Source organism: Siniperca chuatsi, linkage group LG23 (assembly GCF_020085105.1).
Source record: "Siniperca chuatsi isolate FFG_IHB_CAS linkage group LG23, ASM2008510v1, whole genome shotgun sequence".
NCBI classification, from domain to species: Eukaryota; Metazoa; Chordata; class Actinopteri; order Centrarchiformes; family Sinipercidae; genus Siniperca; species Siniperca chuatsi.
The window spans coordinates 16,816,507-16,834,459 of NC_058064.1; the positions used below are offsets into that span (position 1 = coordinate 16,816,507).

Here is a 17,953-nt window from a genome sequence, read left to right on the forward strand (position 1 = left end):
GGTTATCCGGAAAAGTCCTCTCAAGCTCGGATACTGATGGAACTGGACCCACACTATCGGCGGCTGTAATGGCAATACTGTTCCTTTGAGTGGCAGCAAAGGGAAGCAGTGGTCGACATCAGTGGGGAGAGAGAGGCTCAGCGGTGGTCTTGCTCTCTGCGAAGACACTGTCACTACTGTATACAAACACATTCTAGAATGCAAACTTTACAAAGGTTAATACTTGATTTGTTGCCTTTCACACATACGGATTAAAAAGCTGGGATAGAGATAGGTTACCATACATTGTGAATGGGACCTGGCGTTGCAGCAGTTAGGGGTTCATGGGAGGCCAGGGACAGCCTACTACTTTGAATCTGTACGTCTGAACGCAGCATCGCGAATGCTGTAGTGGTAGTACTCACAACGTATATTTTCCCTTGTTCCCTAACTGACATGTCATGATATACAGAATTATGGCGCAACTTTTGCATCAACACAAGCTCATCTAGTAAGGCGCGGTGTTGGTCATGATACAAAGTCAAAATGTCCACATAGAAGGAAGATGTGGCATTATCTAGCAATGGATAGGTTGCATTCCTGCTTAAAGTCAGGTTCCACCGAGATTTGAACTCAGATTGCTGGATTCAGAGTCCAGAGTGCTAACCATTACACCATGGAACCACTGTACACTTTTAACAGGCAGTTTCTTGCATGATATCACCATGTATGTTATTTATGCAGAGACCTGAAAGGCATCGGCAAGCTGTCGGGGGAGGGGGTTTCCGAAAATCTTCGGCCATCCGACAAGTACTTCTGATGGAGTGATATCGCCTCCTTCTGACCTTGTCAGCCTACTACTTTCTTTCCCAGTATGATGTTACAGGCAATGGTTCCTCTGACTGCAGCCAGCACCTATTTAGTGGAAATGTTGCTACATATCACGATAAAGACGTTGTCAGTAATGTCAATTTTGGAATTAGAGATCATTCACGTGGATTGCAGCCAGCACCTATTTAGTGGAAATGTTGCTACATATCACGATAAAGACGTTGTCAGTAAGGTCAATTTTGGAATTAGAGATCGTTCACGTGGATTGGTCCACATCATGACCAATTGACCCCTCGGTTGTTTCATGTTTCTCACTGCTACCTGAATGCCCGCGAGGCCTTTTGCCTGTAATCCTACTATAAATATAGTTGTGATTGCTGGATTCACAGTCCAGACTGCAAATCATTACACCATGGAACCTCTACGGTCAATGGCAAGAACGGCTGACTTTTCTTTCCCAGTATGATGTTCCAGGCAATGGTTGCTTTTAAACCCTAGCTGTCAGAAGTGGGATTCGAACCCACGCCTCCAGTGGAGACTGCGACCTGAACGCAGCGCCTTCGACCGCTCGGCCATCCTGACTGCAGACAGGTCCCGTTTAGTGGAAATGTTGCTACATATCATGATAAAGTACATTAAACATGTCATGATATACAGTGTTATGGCTCAACACTTTGCCGCAACGCAAGCTCATCTAGTAAGGCACGCCGTTGGTCACGATAAAAAGTCAACATGTCCACATAAAACGAAGATGTGGCATTATCTAGCAGCGGATAGGTTGCATTCCTGCTTAAAGTCAGGTTCCACCGAGATTTGAACTCGGATCGCTGGATTCAGAGTCCAGAGTGCTAACCATTACACCATGGAACCCCTGTACTGGTTTAACAGGCAGTTTCTTGCATGATATCACCATGTATGATATTTATGCAGAGACATGAAAGGCATCGGCAAGCTGTCGGGGGAGGGGGTTTCCGAAAATCTTCGGCCATCCGACAAGTACTTCTGATGGAGTGATATCGCCTCCTTCTGACCTTGTCAGCCTACTACTTTCTTTCCCAGTATGATGTTACAGGCAATGGTTCCTCTGACTGCAGCCAGCACCTATTTAGTGGAAATGTTGCTACATATCACGATAAAGACGTTGTCAGTAATGTCAATTTTGGAATTAGAGATCATTCACGTGGATTGCAGCCAGCACCTATTTAGTGGAAATGTTGCTACATATCACGATAAAGACGTTGTCAGTAAGGTCAATTTTGGAATTAGAGATCGTTCACGTGGATTGGTCCACATCATGACCAATTGACCCCTCGGTTGTTTCATGTTTCTCACTGCTACCTGAATGCCCGCGAGGCCTTTTGCCTGTAATCCTACTATAAATATAGTTGTGATTGCTGGATTCACAGTCCAGACTGCAAATCATTACACCATGGAACCTCTACGGTCAATGGCAAGAACGGCTGACTTTTCTTTCCCAGTATGATGTTCCAGGCAATGGTTGCTTTTAAACACTAGCTGTCAGCAGTGGGATTCGAACCCACGCCTCCAGTGGAGACTGCGACCTGAACGCAGCGCCTTCGACCGCTCGCCATCCTGACTGCAGACAGGTCCCGTTTAGTGGAAATGTTGCTACATATCATGATAAAGTACATTAAACATGTAATGATATACAGTATTATGGCTCAACTTTTGCCGCAACGCAAGCTCATCTAGTAAGGCACGCCGTTGGTCACGATAAAAGTCAACATGTCCACATAAAACGAAGATGTGGCATTATCTAGCAGCGGATAGGTTGCATTCCTGCTTAAAGTCAGGTTCCACCGAGATTTGAACTCGGATCGCTGGATTCAGAGTCCAGAGTGCTAATCATTACACCATGGAACCCTGTACTGGTTTAACAGGCAGTTTCTTGCATGATATCACCATGTATGATATTTATGCAGAGACATGAAAGGCATCGGCAAGCTGTCGGGGAGGGGGTTTCGAAAATCTTCGCCATCCGACAAGTACTTCTGATGGAGTGATATCGCCTCCTTCTGACCTTGTCAGCCTACTACTTTCTTTCCCAGTATGATGTTACAGGCAATGGTTCCTCTGACTGCAGCCAGCACCTATTTAGTGGAAATGTTGCTACATATCATCATATCACCCTCCGACAAGTACTTCTGATGGAGTATAGTGGCCCCTTCATTTTGTGCACTGTGGACTCTAAATGCAGCAATCTGAGTTTACATCTCGGTGAAACCTCATTTTTATGATGAGTACAAGACAGAATTCAAAGTGTGCATCCGTCATGTAACTCAAAACCATTCGCCACTCACTGCTACCTGAATGCCCGCGAGGCCTTTTGCCTGTACTCCTACTATAAATTTAGTTGTGATTGCTGGATTCACAGTCCAGACTGCAAATCATTACACCATGGAACCTCTACGGTCTATGGCAAGAACGGCTGACTTTTCATGATATCACCATGTATGATATTTATGCAGAGACATGAAAGGCATCGGCAAGCTGTCGGGGGAGGGGGTTTCCGAAAATCTTCGGCCATCCGACAAGTACTTCTGATGGAGTATACTGGCCCCTTCATTTTGTGCACTGTGGACTCTAAATGCAGCAATCCGAGTTTACATCTCGGTGAAACCTCATTTTTATGATGAGTACAAGACAGAATTCAAAGTGTGCATCCATCATGTAACTCAAAACCATTCGCCTCCTTCTGACCTTGTCAGCCTACTACTTTCTTTCCCAGTATGATGTTACAGGCAATGGTTCCTCTGACTGCAGCCAGCACCTATTTAGTGGAAATGTTCCTACATATCATCATATCACCATCCGACAAGTACTTCTGATGGAGTATACTGGCCCCTTCATTTTGTGCACTGTGGACTCTAAATGCAGCAATCTGAGTTTACATCTCGGTGAAACCTCATTTTTATGATGAGTACAAGACAGAATTCAAAGTGTGCATCCGTCATGTAACTCAAAACCATTCGCCTCCTTCTGACCTTGTCAGCCTACTACTTTCTTTCCCAGTATGATGTTACAGGCAATGGTTCCTCTGACTGCAGCCAGCACCTATTTAGTGGAAATGTTGCTACATATCACGATAAAGACGTTGTCAGTAATGTCAATTTTGGAATTAGAGATCATTCACGTGGATTGCAGCCAGCACCTATTTAGTGGAAATGTTGCTACATATCACGATAAAGACGTCGTCAGTAAGGTCAATTTTGGAATTAGAGATCGTTCACGTGGATTGGTCCACATCATGACCAATTGACCCCTCGGTTGTTTCATGTTTCTCACTGCTACCTGAATGCCCGCGAGGCCTTTTGCCTGTAATCCTACTATAAATATAGTTGTGATTGCTGGATTCACAGTCCAGACTGCAAATCATTACACCATGGAACCTCTACGGTCAATGGCAAGAACGGCTGACTTTTCTTTCCCAGTATGATGTTCCAGGCAATGGTTGCTTTTAAACACTAGCTGTCAGCAGTGGGATTCGAACCCACGCCTCCAGTGGAGACTGCGACCTGAACGCAGCGCCTTCGACCGCTCGGCCATCCTGACTGCAGACAGGTCCCGTTTAGTGGAAATGTTGCTACATATCATGATAAAGTACATTAAACATGTAATGATATACAGTATTATGGCTCAACTTTTGCCGCAACGCAAGCTCATCTAGTAAGGCACGCCGTTGGTCAGGAAACAAAGTCAAAATGTCCACATAAAACGAAGATGTGGCATTATCTAGCAGCGGATAGGTTGCATTCCTGCTTAAAGTCAGGTTCCACCGAGATTTGAACTCGGATCGCTGGATTCAGAGTCCAGAGTGCTAACCATTACACCATGGAACCCCTGTACTGGTTTAACAGGCAGTTTCTTGCATGATATCACCATGTATGATATTTATGCAGAGACATGAAAGGCATCGGCAAGCTGTCGGGGAGGGGGTTTCGAAAATCTTCGGCCATCCGACAAGTACTTCTGATGGAGTGATATCGCCTCCTTCTGACCTTGTCAGCCTACTACTTTCTTTCCCAGTATGATGTTACAGGCAATGGTTCCTCTGACTGCAGCCAGCACCTATTTAGTGGAAATGTTGCTACATATCATCATATCACCCTCCGACAAGTACTTCTGATGGAGTATAGTGGCCCCTTCATTTTGTGCACTGTGGACTCTAAATGCAGCAATCTGAGTTTACATCTCGGTGAAACCTCATTTTTATGATGAGTACAAGACAGAATTCAAAGTGTGCATCCGTCATGTAACTCAAAACCATTCGCCACTCACTGCTACCTGAATGCCCGCGAGGCCTTTTTCCTGTACTCCTACTATAAATTTAGTTGTGATTGCTGGATTCACAGTCCAGACTGCAAATCATTACACCATGGAACCTCTACGGTCTATGGCAAGAACGGCTGACTTTTCATGATATCACCATGTATGATATTTATGCAGAGACATGAAAGGCATCGGCAAGCTGTCGGGGGTGGGGGTTTCCGAAAATCTTCGGCCATCCGACAAGTACTTCTGATGGAGTATACTGGCCCCTTCATTTTGTGCACTGTGGACTCTAAATGCAGCAATCCGAGTTTACATCTCGGTGAAACCTCATTTTTATGATGAGTACAAGACAGAATTCAAAGTGTGCATCCGTCATGTAACTCAAAACCATTCGCCTCCTTCTGACCTTGTCAGCCTACTACTTTCTTTCCCAGTATGATGTTACAGGCAATGGTTCCTCTGACTGCAGCCAGCACCTATTTAGTGGAAATGTTCCTACATATCATCATATCACCATCCGACAAGTACTTCTGATGGAGTATACTGGCCCCTTCATTTTGTGCACTGTGGACTCTAAATGCAGCAATCTGAGTTTACATCTCGGTGAAACCTCATTTTTATGATGAGTACAAGACAGAATTCAAAGTGTGCATCCGTCATGTAACTCAAAACCATTCGCCTCCTTCTGACCTTGTCAGCCTACTACTTTCTTTCCCAGTATGATGTTACAGGCAATGGTTCCTCTGACTGCAGCCAGCACCTATTTAGTGGAAATGTTGCTACATATCACGATAAAGACGTTGTCAGTAATGTCAATTTTGGAATTAGAGATCATTCACGTGGATTGCAGCCAGCACCTATTTAGTGGAAATGTTGCTACATATCACGATAAAGACGTTGTCAGTAAGGTCAATTTTGGAATTAGAGATCGTTCACGTGGATTGGTCCACATCATGACCAATTGACCCTCGGTTGTTTCATGTTTCTCACTGCTACCTGAATGCCCGCGAGGCCTTTTGCCTGTAATCCTACTATAAATATAGTTGTGATTGCTGGATTCACAGTCCAGACTGCAAATCATTACACCATGGAACCTCTACGGTCAATGGCAAGAACGGCTGACTTTTCTTTCCCAGTATGATGTTCCAGGCAATGGTTGCTTTTAAACACTAGCTGTCAGAAGTGGGATTCGAACCCACGCCTCCAGTGGAGACTGCGACCTGAACGCAGCGCCTTCGACCGCTCGGCCATCCTGACTGCAGACAGGTCCCGTTTAGTGGAAATGTTGCTACATATCATGATAAAGTACATTAAACATGTAATGATATACAGTATTATGGCTCAACTTTTGCCGCAACGCAAGCTCATCTAGTAAGGCACGCCGTTGGTCAGGAAACAAAGTCAAAATGTCCACATAAAACACCATCAGACGAAGGTCTGGGATTATCCAGCAGCGGACAGGTTGCACTCCTGCTTAAAGTCAGGTTCCACCGAGATTTGAACTCAGATCGCTGGATTCAGAGTCCAGAGTGCTAACCATTACACCATGGAACCCCTGTACTGGTTTAACAGGCAGTTTCTTGCATGATATCACCATGTATGATATTTATGCAGAGACATGAAAGGCATCGGCAAGCTGTCGGGGGAAGGGGTTTCCGAAAATCTTCGGCCATCCGACAAGTACTTCTGATGGAGTGATATCGCCTCCTTCTGACCTTGTCAGCCTACTACTTTCTTTCCCAGTATGATGTTACAGGCAATGGTTCCTCTGACTGCAGCCAGCACCTATTTAGTGGAAATGTTGCTACATATCATCATATCACCCTCCGACAAGTACTTCTGATGGAGTATAGTGGCCCCTTCATTTTGTGCACTGTGGACTCTAAATGCAGCAATCTGAGTTTACATCTCGGTGAAACCTCATTTTTATGATGAGTACAAGACAGAATTCAAAGTGTGCATCCGTCATGTAACTCAAAACCATTCGCCACTCACTGCTACCTGAATGCCCGCGAGGCCTTTTGCCTGTACTCCTACTATAAATTTAGTTGTGATTGCTGGATTCACAGTCCAGACTGCAAATCATTACACCATGGAACCTCTACGGTCTATGGCAAGAACGGCTGACTTTTCATGATATCACCATGTATGATATTTATGCAGAGACATGAAAGGCATCGGCAAGCTGTCGGGGGAGGGGGTTTCCGAAAATCTTCGGCCATCCGACAAGTACTTCTGATGGAGTGATATCGCCTCCTTCTGACCTTGTCAGCCTACTACTTTCTTTCCCAGTATGATGTTACAGGCAATGGTTCCTCTGACTGCAGCCAGCACCTATTTAGTGGAAATGTTGCTACATATCATCATATCACCCTCCGACAAGTACTTCTGATGGAGTATAGTGGCCCCTTCATTTTGTGCACTGTGGACTCTAAATGCAGCAATCTGAGTTTACATCTCGGTGAAACCTCATTTTTATGATGAGTACAAGACAGAATTCCAAGTGTGCATCCGTCATGTATCTCAAAACCCTTCGCCACTCACTGCTACCTGAATGCCCCTGAGGCCTTTTGCCTGTACTCCTACTATAAATTTAGTTGTGATTGCTGGATTCACAGTCCAGACTGCAAATCATTACACCATGGAACCTCTACGGTCTATGGCAAGAACGGCTGACTTTTCATGATATCACCATGTATGATATTTATGCAGAGACATGAAAGGCATCGGCAAGCTGTCGGGGGAGGGGGTTTCCGAAAATCTTCGGCCATCCGACAAGTACTTCTGATGGAGTATACTGGCCCCTTCATTTTGTGCACTGTGGACTCTAAATGCAGCAATCTGAGTTTACATCTCGGTGAAACCTCATTTTTATGATGAGTACAAGACAGAATTCAAAGTGTGCATCCGTCATGTAACTCAAAACCATTCGCCTCCTTCTGACCTTGTCAGCCTACTACTTTCTTTCCCAGTATGATGTTACAGGCAATGGTTCCTCTGACTGCAGCCAGCACCTATTTAGTGGAAATGTTGCTACATATCACGATAAAGACGTTGTCAGTAATGTCAATTTTGGAATTAGAGATCATTCACGTGGATTGCAGCCAGCACCTATTTAGTGGAAATGTTGCTACATATCACGATAAAGACGTTGTCAGTAAGGTCAATTTTGGAATTAGAGATCGTTCACGTGGATTGGTCCACATCATGACCAATTGACCCCTCGGTTGTTTCATGTTTCTCACTGCTACCTGAATGCCCGCGAGGCCTTTTGCCTGTAATCCTACTATAAATATAGTTGTGATTGCTGGATTCACAGTCCAGACTGCAAATCATTACACCACGGAACCTCTACGGTCAATGGCAAGAACGGCTGACTTTTCTTTCCCAGTATGATGTTCCAGGCAATGGTTGCTTTTAAACACTAGCTGTCAGCAGTGGGATTCGAACCCACGCCTCCAGTGGAGACTGCGACCTGAACGCAGTGCCTTCGACCGCTCGGCCATCCTGACTGCAGACAGGTCCCGTTTAGTGGAAATGTTGCTACATATCATGATAAAGTACATTAAACATGTAATGATATACAGTATTATGGCTCAACTTTTGCCGCAACGCAAGCTCATCTAGTAAGGCACGCCGTTGGTCACGATAAAAAGTCAACATGTCCACATAAAACGAAGATGTGGCATTATCTAGCAGCGGATAGGTTGCATTCCTGCTTAAAGTCAGGTTCCACCGAGATTTGAACTCGGATCGCTGGATTCAGAGTCCAGAGTGCTAACCATTACACCATGGAACCCCTGTACTGGTTTAACAGGCAGTTTCTTGCATGATATCACCATGTATGATATTTATGCAGAGACATGAAAGGCATCGGCAAGCTGTCGGGGGAGGGGGTTTCCGAAAATCTTCGGCCATCCGACAAGTACTTCTGATGGAGTGATATCGCCTCCTTCTGACCTTGTCAGCCTACTACTTTCTTTCCCAGTATGATGTTACAGGCAATGGTTCCTCTGACTGCAGCCAGCACCTATTTAGTGGAAATGTTGCTACATATCATCATATCACCCTCCGACAAGTACTTCTGATGGAGTATAGTGGCCCCTTCATTTTGTGCACTGTGGACTCTAAATGCAGCAATCTGAGTTTACATCTCGGTGAAACCTCATTTTTATGATGAGTACAAGACAGAATTCAAAGTGTGCATCCGTCATGTAACTCAAAACCATTCGCCACTCACTGCTACCTGAATGCCCGCGAGGCCTTTTGCCTGTACTCCTACTATAAATTTAGTTGTGATTGCTGGATTCACAGTCCAGACTGCAAATCATTACACCATGGAACCTCTACGGTCTATGGCAAGAACGGCTGACTTTTCATGATATCACCATGTATGATATTTATGCAGAGACATGAAAGGCATCGGCAAGCTGTCGGGGGAGGGGGTTTCCGAAAATCTTCGGCCATCCGACAAGTACTTCTGATGGAGTATACTGGCCCCTTCATTTTGTGCACTGTGGACTCTAAATGCAGCAATCCGAGTTTACATCTCGGTGAAACCTCATTTTTATGATGAGTACAAGACAGAATTCAAAGTGTGCATCCGTCATGTAACTCAAAACCATTCGCCTCCTTCTGACCTTGTCAGCCTACTACTTTCTTTCCCAGTATGATGTTACAGGCAATGGTTCCTCTGACTGCAGCCAGCACCTATTTAGTGGAAATGTTCCTACATATCATCATATCACCATCCGACAAGTACTTCTGATGGAGTATACTGGCCCCTTCATTTTGTGCACTGTGGACTCTAAATGCAGCAATCTGAGTTTACATCTCGGTGAAACCTAATTTTTATGATGAGTACAAGACAGAATTCAAAGTGTGCATCCGTCATGTAACTCAAAACCATTCGCCTCCTTCTGACCTTGTCAGCCTACTACTTTCTTTCCCAGTATGATGTTACAGGCAATGGTTCCTCTGACTGCAGCCAGCACCTATTTAGTGGAAATGTTGCTACATATCACGATAAAGACGTTGTCAGTAATGTCAATTTTGGAATTAGAGATCATTCACGTGGATTGCAGCCAGCACCTATTTAGTGGAAATGTTGCTACATATCACGATAAAGACGTTGTCAGTAAGGTCAATTTTGGAATTAGAGATCGCTCACGTGGATTGGTCCACATCATGACCAATTGACCCCTCGGTTGTTTCATGTTTCTCACTGCTACCTGAATGCCCGCGAGGCCTTTTGCCTGTAATCCTACTATAAATATAGTTGTGATTGCTGGATTCACAGTCCAGACTGCAAATCATTACACCATGGAACCTCTACGGTCAATGGCAAGAACGGCTGACTTTTCTTTCCCAGTTTGACGTTACAGGCAATGGTTCCACGGAAAAAGCAGCTGTCAGAAGTGGGATTCGAACCCACGCCTCCAGTGGAGACTGCGACCTGAACGCAGCGCCTTCGACCGCTCGGCCATCCTGACCGCATCCAGCCTCTATTTAGTGGAAATTTTGCTACATATCATGAAAAAGTACATTAAACACGTCATGATATACAGTGTTATGGCTCAACGTTTGCCGCAACTCAAGCTCATCTAGTAAGGCGCTGCGTTGGTCAGGAAACAAAGTCAAAATGTCCACATAAAACACCATCAGACGAAGGTCTGGGATTATCCAGCAGCGGACAGGTTGCACTCCTGCTTAAACTCAGGTTCCACCGAGATTTGAACTCGGATCGCTGGATTCAGAGTCCAGAGTGCTAACCATTACACCATGGAACCCCTGTACTGGTTTAACAGGCAGTTTCTTGCATGATATCACCATGTATGATATTTATGCAGAGACATGAAAGGCATCGGCAAGCTGTGTCGGAGGGGTTTCGAAAATCTTCGGCCATCCGACAAGTACTTCTGATGGAGTGATATCGCCTCCTTCTGACCTTGTCAGCCTACTACTTTCTTTCCCAGTATGATGTTACAGGCAATGGTTCCTCTGACTGCAGCCAGCACCTATTTAGTGGAAATGTTGCTACATATCATCATATCACCCTCCGACAAGTACTTCTGATGGAGTATAGTGGCCCCTTCATTTTGTGCACTGTGGACTCTAAATGCAGCAATCTGAGTTTACATCTCGGTGAAACCTCATTTTTATGATGAGTACAAGACAGAATTCAAAGTGTGCATCCGTCATGTAACTCAAAACCATTCGCCACTCACTGCTACCTGAATGCCCGCGAGGCCTTTTGCCTGTACTCCTACTATAAATTTAGTTGTGATTGCTGGATTCACAGTCCAGACTGCAAATCATTACACCATGGAACCTCTACGGTCTATGGCAAGAACGGCTGACTTTTCATGATATCACCATGTATGATATTTATGCAGAGACATGAAAGGCATCGGCAACTGTCGGGGAGGGGTTTCCGAAAATCTTCGGCCATCCGACAAGTACTTCTGATGGAGTATACTGGCCCCTTCATTTTGTGCACTGTGGACTCTAAATGCAGCAATCCTGAGTTTACATCTCGGTGAAACCTCATTTTTATGATGAGTACAAGACAGAATTCAAAGTGTGCATCCGTCATGTAACTCAAAACCATTCGCCTCCTTCTGACCTTGTCAGCCTACTACTTTCTTTCCCAGTATGATGTTACAGGCAATGGTTCCTCTGACTGCAGCCAGCACCTATTTAGTGGAAATGTTCCTACATATCATCATATCACCATCCGACAAGTACTTCTGATGGAGTATACTGGCCCCTTCATTTTGTGCACTGTGGACTCTAAATGCAGCAATCTGAGTTTACATCTCGGTGAAACCTAATTTTTATGATGAGTACAAGACAGAATTCAAAGTGTGCATCCGTCATGTAACTCAAAACCATTCGCCTCCTTCTGACCTTGTCAGCCTACTACTTTCTTTCCCAGTATGATGTTACAGGCAATGGTTCCTCTGACTGCAGCCAGCACCTATTTAGTGGAAATGTTGCTACATATCACGATAAAGACGTTGTCAGTAATGTCAATTTTGGAATTAGAGATCATTCACGTGGATTGCAGCCAGCACCTATTTAGTGGAAATGTTGCTACATATCACGATAAAGACGTTGTCAGTAAGGTCAATTTTGGAATTAGAGATCGTTCACGTGGATTGGTCCACATCATGACCAATTGACCCCTCGGTTGTTTCATGTTTCTCACTGCTACCTGAATGCCCGCGAGGCCTTTTTGCCTGTAATCCTACTATAAATATAGTTGTGATTGCTGGATTCACAGTCCAGACTGCAAATCATTACACCATGGAACCTCTACGGTCAATGGCAAGAACGGCTGACTTTTCTTTCCCAGTATGATGTTCCAGGAAATGGTTGCTTTTAAACACTAGCTGTCAGAAGTGGGATTCGAACCCACGCCTCCAGTGGAGACTGCGACCTGAACGCAGCGCGCCGACCCCGCCGCCATCCTGACTGCAGACAGGTCCCGTTTAGTGGAAATTTTGCTACATATCATGATAAAGTACATTAAACATGTCTTGATATACAGTGTTATGGCTCAACGTTTGCCGCAACGCAAGCTCAGCTAGTAAGGCACGCCGTTGGTCACGATAAAAGTCAACATGTCCACATAAAACGAAGATGTGGCATTATCTAGCAGCGGATAGGTTGCATTCCTGCTTAAAGTCAGGTTCCACCGAGATTTGAACTCGGATCGCTGGATTCAGAGTCCAGAGTGCTAACCGTTACACCATGGAACCCTGTACTGGTTTAACAGGCAGTTTCTTGCATGATATCACCATGTATGATATTTATGCAGAGACATGAAAGGCATCGGCAAGCTGTCGGGGGAAGGGGTTTCCGAAAATCTTCGGCCATCCGACAAGTACTTCTGATGGAGTGATATCGCCTCCTTCTGACCTTGTCAGCCTACTACTTTCTTTCCCAGTATGATGTTACAGGCAATGGTTCCTCTGACTGCAGCCAGCACCTATTTAGTGGAAATGTTGCTACATATCATCATATCACCCTCCGACAAGTACTTCTGATGGAGTATAGTGGCCCCTTCATTTTGTGCACTGTGGACTCTAAATGCAGCAATCTGAGTTTACATCTCGGTGAAACCTCATTTTTATGATGAGTACAAGACAGAATTCAAAGTGTGCATCCGTCATGTAACTCAAAACCATTCGCCACTCACTGCTACCTGAATGCCCGCGAGGCCTTTTGCCTGTACTCCTACTATAAATTTAGTTGTGATTGCTGGATTCACAGTCCAGACTGCAAATCATTACACCATGGAACCTCTACGGTCTATGGCAAGAACGGCTGACTTTTCATGATATCACCATGTATGATATTTATGCAGAGACATGAAAGGCATCGGCAAGCTGTCGGGGAGGGGTTTCGAAAATCTTCGGCCATCCGACAAGTACTTCTGATGGAGTATACTGGCCCCTTCTTTTTGTGCACTGTGGACTCTAAATGCAGCAATCTGAGTTTACATCTCGGTGAAACCTCATTTTTATGATGAGTACAAGACAGAATTCAAAGTGTGCATCCGTCATGTAACTCAAAACCATTCGCCTCCTTCTGACTTGTCAGCCTACTACTTTCTTTCCCAGTATGATGTTACAGGCAATGGTTCCTCTGACTGCAGCCAGCACCTATTTAGTGGAAATGTTCCTACATATCATGCATATCACCATCAAGAGTGGAGTATACATCTGGTGCAATCTGAGTTTACATCTCGGTGAAACCTCATTTTTATGATGAGTACAAGACAGAATTCAAAGTGTGCATCCGTCATGTAACTCAAAACCATTCGCCTCCTTCTGACCTTGTCAGCCTACTACTTTCTTTCCCAGTATGATGTTACAGGCAATGGTTCCTCTGACTGCAGCCAGCACCTATTTAGTGGAAATGTTGCTACATATCACGATAAAGACGTTGTCAGTAATGTCAATTTTGGAATTAGAGATCATTCACTGGATTGCAGCCAGCACCTATTTAGTGGAAATGTTGCTACATATCACGATAAAGACGTTGTCAGTAAGGTCAATTTTGGAATTAGAGATCGTTCACGTGGATTGGTCCACATCATGACCAATTGACCCCTCGGTTGTTTCATGTTTCTCACTGCTACCTGAATGCCCGCGAGGCCTTTTGCCTGTAATCCTACTATAAATATAGTTGTGATTGCTGGATTCACAGTCCAGACTGCAAATCATTACACCATGGAACCTCTACGGTCAATGGCAAGAACGGCTGACTTTTCTTTCCCAGTATGATGTTCCAGGCAATGGTTGCTTTTAAACCCTAGCTGTCAGAAGTGGGATTCGAACCCACGCCTCCAGTGGAGACTGCGACCTGAAATGTTGCTACATATCATGATAAAGTACATTAAACATGTAATGATATACAGTATTATGGCTCAACTTTTGCCGCAACGCAAGCTCATCTAGTAAGGCACGCCGTTGGTCACGATAAAAAGTCAACATGTCCACATAAAACGAAGATGTGGCATTATCTAGCAGCGGATAGGTTGCATTCCTGCTTAAAGTCAGGTTCCACCGAGATTTGAACTCGGATCGCTGGATTCAGAGTCCAGAGTGCTAACCATTACACCATGGAACCCCTGTACTGGTTTAACAGGCAGTTTCTTGCATGATATCACCATGTATGATATTTATGCAGAGACATGAAAGGCATCGGCAAGCTGTCGGGGAGGGGGTTTCGAAAATCTTCGGCCATCCGACAAGTACTTCTGATGGAGTGATATCGCCTCCTTCTGACCTTGTCAGCCTACTACTTTCTTTCCCAGTATGATGTTACAGGCAATGGTTCCTCTGACTGCAGCCAGCACCTATTTAGTGGAAATGTTGCTACATATCATCATATCACCCTCCGACAAGTACTTCTGATGGAGTATAGTGGCCCCTTCATTTTGTGCACTGTGGACTCTAAATGCAGCAATCTGAGTTTACATCTCGGTGAAACCTCATTTTTATGATGAGTACAAGACAGAATTCAAAGTGTGCATCCGTCATGTAACTCAAAACCATTCGCCACTCACTGCTACCTGAATGCCCGCGAGGCCTTTTGCCTGTACTCCTACTATAAATTTAGTTGTGATTGCTGGATTCACAGTCCAGACTGCAAATCATTACACCATGGAACCTCTACGGTCTATGGCAAGAACGGCTGACTTTTCATGATATCACCATGTATGATATTTATGCAGAGACATGAAAGGCATCGGCAAGCTGTCGGGGAGGGGTTTCGAAAATCTTCGGCCATCCGACAAGTACTTCTGATGGAGTATACTGGCCCCTTCATTTTGTGCACTGTGGACTCTAAATGCAGCAATCTGAGTTTACATCTCGGTGAAACCTCATTTTTATGATGAGTACAAGACAGAATTCAAAGTGTGCATCCGTCATGTAACTCAAAACCATTCGCCTCCTTCTGACCTTGTCAGCCTACTACTTTCTTTCCCAGTATGATGTTACAGGCAATGGTTCCTCTGACTGCAGCCAGCACCTATTTAGTGGAAATGTTGCTACATATCACGATAAAGACGTTGTCAGTAATGTCAATTTTGGAATTAGAGATCATTCACTTGGATTGCAGCCAGCACCTATTTAGTTGCATTCCTTAAAGAGTTCAAGGTTTGGAATGATTCGTTAATCGGTTCCAACCAATAATTGCTTTCAGTTCTTTTAACCAGTTTCCTTTTCCTAATTACATTATGTATGATTTGGAACCTGAGATCTCAAGGCCTCGAAAGCAGGCGCGGTTTCAGTGTTTCCAAATTTGCTTACCATATTAGAGTGATTTCGCCATGGTTTGCCTAACCCTTTGTAAATGTGAATTCCGACCGGCCTTTAATGAATTTGCAATTCAGAGTAAAGTTGTACAGTAATGTAATTTGAATTGTCATCACGTAGGCACCCGTTGTGTAAGTCAATACAGTAAGATGTAGAGGATTGGAATTAAAGTCGGTGCACAGCTTGACCCGGGTTTTTGTAACTCTATTGACCCGGCTGAATCTACAATGTAGTTGGAACTGTCTCCGTATTCAGCATTTCTAATTCCGTAAAGGGATTTTCAAGTGTTCCATGGCTTGCCAACCCAGCCTTTGGGATTAACCCTCCCATGAGGCTACTAACTGTCATTTGAATGAAAGTACCACGTTTGGAATGTCTCACGAAAGCACCTAATGGAAATGTTACAACAGATAAACTTTCAGAAAGTAATCTTTAATAGGCGTTAGATTGAACATGCCATTAGAATGTGCAATTACAAACGGTTGGTTTGCATTTGCTTATGAGATGTTCACGGGAAAACCTCGCCGTGTAAGGTCTTCTAAATTTGTATCCTAAAATTTTGGTAACGTCATTTACCCATGAACCTCTCTCATGCAAGAGAGTGGATTTCTTCCCATGATGTCCGGAGGTTTAAATTGCCTTCGAAAACTTGGATGAAGTCCGGAATTCGACCAGCTACCGTTGAGCGCCTTAAGGCAAGGTTCCTCTGGCGCCAGAACATTTGTAAATGTAATTTGCAATATACATTAATGGTAATTTTTAGAATATCCGGTGCAGCCCTATAATAGATGGACGTCCATAATCAATAAAAGAAATTGGCAATAAAATTGGTTTTAAGTGGTTCCACATTTGACTGGATGTTGGTTCCGTAATCATTTCCACCATGAACCCTGTCGGCAGTCCTTGGAATGCTATATAAACATTATGTGATTACTCAACTGGAACTCCCACGGAGTTTCAACGACCGAAATTTTTACATAAATGTTCCAGGCATTTCTTTCCCAAGCGTTACGAGGGTCGAACTGTCCTGATCGCCGACCACCTGAAGGGATTGCTTTCGCATTCACTTAGAATTTCTTCAGAGTTATGGAATTCTTCCTTGATCTACCAAGATTTGGTAATTTGGCCTCAAGCCATTAAAGAGCTCGTCAAGTTAAAGGTCACTAAATGTACATCATTCCCGGACCAGGCCTATAGGGAAATTTTGTGATTTGGTTAAAGTCAGACGAATTTAACTTGGACCTGTTATGATGGACAATCAATTCACCAGATTGACCTCGTTAATACTTGCACCTTCCGAGGTTTGCCTGGATCCACAAAATTAGGTTCTGGTTCATGCCTGCTCACCATGAACTCTTCAGGGAACCTTTTTCTGCCAATATTTCCAGGTTTATTTAACAAGTTCCCTGATGACCACCTTAGGGATGTTGCAAATTCCCTCCACCCAAGACCTTTGAAGGGTAATCCTTCTTTGGTGTGGACTTTGGACTAATATTACAATTGGATTAAATCTCGGGAACTCTTTTTTGATGAGTACAAAGAACAAGTCATCAAATGCATGCTTAACCTTCCCCTTGCACAGTTCCACTAGCCGCATTGGGATTTTACAGATGGTTCTATCAAGTCCGGAATTGAATCTTCCTGGGCCCTATCATAAAGCACTTCAGTACCCAGTATTTTTAATAGAGAATGGGATGCAAATGCAGGCGGTGTTTATGTTTTCGATTCGCAGGATTTTGCACCTACTATTATGTTGTTCGCCTCCTTCACCATTTTCCCAGGTTACCAATTCCAGAAGCACTTTTTGATGATGTTCCAGAAGTGCAAAGCCTGGATTCCTCATGGAAAGCACACCCTTCACGCCTCCGCAAGTCCCTTTAGGAATGTTGATTAAGGCCTAATGGTCACTTGACCATGCCATATTTAGTTTATGGTAACCTATTTCCGGAGCCCAATCTATAAGGTTGCTGGTCCATTAATAACATTCCCACCTACACAATGGCAACCCTTTGTTCCAT

The 17,953-nt window shown here is 44.2% G+C and overlaps 1 protein-coding gene and 15 non-coding genes across 16 annotated transcripts in view; 1 reads left to right on the plus strand and 15 right to left on the minus strand.

The window, feature by feature from the left end:
• LOC122871213 (synapsin-3-like) overlaps positions 1 to 17,953 on the plus strand; it is a 146,397-nt gene that overhangs the window by 23,471 nt on the left and 104,973 nt on the right. The window lies entirely within an intron of this gene.
• Positions 592 to 663, minus strand: trnaq-cug. The gene has a single exon. It is a non-coding gene; the product is annotated as a tRNA-Gln (tRNA).
• trnal-cag lies at positions 1,310 to 1,392 on the minus strand. Its single transcript has one exon. It is a non-coding gene; the product is annotated as a tRNA-Leu (tRNA).
• Positions 1,609 to 1,680, minus strand: trnaq-cug. The gene has a single exon. It is a non-coding gene; the product is annotated as a tRNA-Gln (tRNA).
• trnal-cag lies at positions 2,327 to 2,408 on the minus strand. The gene has a single exon. It is a non-coding gene; the product is annotated as a tRNA-Leu (tRNA).
• On the minus strand, positions 2,623 to 2,694 carry trnaq-cug. Its single transcript has one exon. It is a non-coding gene; the product is annotated as a tRNA-Gln (tRNA).
• trnal-cag lies at positions 4,301 to 4,383 on the minus strand. The gene has a single exon. It is a non-coding gene; the product is annotated as a tRNA-Leu (tRNA).
• On the minus strand, positions 4,599 to 4,670 carry trnaq-cug. The gene has a single exon. It is a non-coding gene; the product is annotated as a tRNA-Gln (tRNA).
• trnal-cag lies at positions 6,278 to 6,360 on the minus strand. Its single transcript has one exon. It is a non-coding gene; the product is annotated as a tRNA-Leu (tRNA).
• Positions 6,586 to 6,657, minus strand: trnaq-cug. The gene has a single exon. It is a non-coding gene; the product is annotated as a tRNA-Gln (tRNA).
• trnal-cag lies at positions 8,533 to 8,615 on the minus strand. The gene has a single exon. It is a non-coding gene; the product is annotated as a tRNA-Leu (tRNA).
• Positions 8,831 to 8,902, minus strand: trnaq-cug. Its single transcript has one exon. It is a non-coding gene; the product is annotated as a tRNA-Gln (tRNA).
• Positions 10,513 to 10,595, minus strand: trnal-cag. Its single transcript has one exon. It is a non-coding gene; the product is annotated as a tRNA-Leu (tRNA).
• Positions 10,821 to 10,892, minus strand: trnaq-cug. The gene has a single exon. It is a non-coding gene; the product is annotated as a tRNA-Gln (tRNA).
• trnaq-cug lies at positions 12,795 to 12,866 on the minus strand. Its single transcript has one exon. It is a non-coding gene; the product is annotated as a tRNA-Gln (tRNA).
• On the minus strand, positions 14,671 to 14,742 carry trnaq-cug. The gene has a single exon. It is a non-coding gene; the product is annotated as a tRNA-Gln (tRNA).